This window comes from Eimeria mitis, genomic scaffold, assembly GCF_000499745.2.
Source record: "Eimeria mitis Houghton genomic scaffold, Emh_scaff2758, whole genome shotgun sequence".
Classification (NCBI taxonomy): domain Eukaryota; phylum Apicomplexa; class Conoidasida; order Eucoccidiorida; family Eimeriidae; genus Eimeria; species Eimeria mitis.
The window spans coordinates 5,644-6,334 of NW_013571102.1; positions in this window are offsets into that span (position 1 = coordinate 5,644).

A 691-nucleotide genomic window follows, 5' to 3' on the forward strand; every position below is an offset into this window, starting at 1 on the left:
GAAACAACTGCGGCACACATATTCAACGTTTACGGTATGGTGGGCGTGAACAATAAGCAATACCTTCTTCCGCTGCGTAGCTGCCTGCTTCGTTGTGGATTCATCTGCAGAGTCGCTGCTACTGTCACAGGAGAAACCGGAACTCGCTGCACACAGTGGGAAAAACAGCAAAGACGAAATGGCGCTGAGAACTGAAAGAACGTAAACGGACTGAATGGCAGTTGCCAGAAAAAAAAAAGCACTCGCTGTACTTCATGTTCATCTATCCCACATTGTTTATTTTGGTTGTTTTTTTTAAGACAAACTATATACATTCATGTATCTGTACGCATGAATAAACCATGGGAGACGGACCATGAGCGCAAGCGTCAGCTCCCTTGGGATGAACTGTCGACTGCAGTGGAAGCAGAGACCGCTGCTCAGAATAGCTGGAAAGCTGATCAACTCTTTCGTTGCCGTAGTACGAATACAGCTGCAAATAGTGCTTGCTGAATCTCTGCAGAAACACGCGCGCACTCAGAACACATAAGCATACAGTAAATGCAGAAAAAGCAGAAAGAGAAAGAAAACCAGGAAAAGTACGTTCGGGTACATACATGCATACCTCCCTCCCTACCTACATAAATACATGTATACACAAGGACATAGATACACAGATACATGCATACATACTATATATATATATATATAT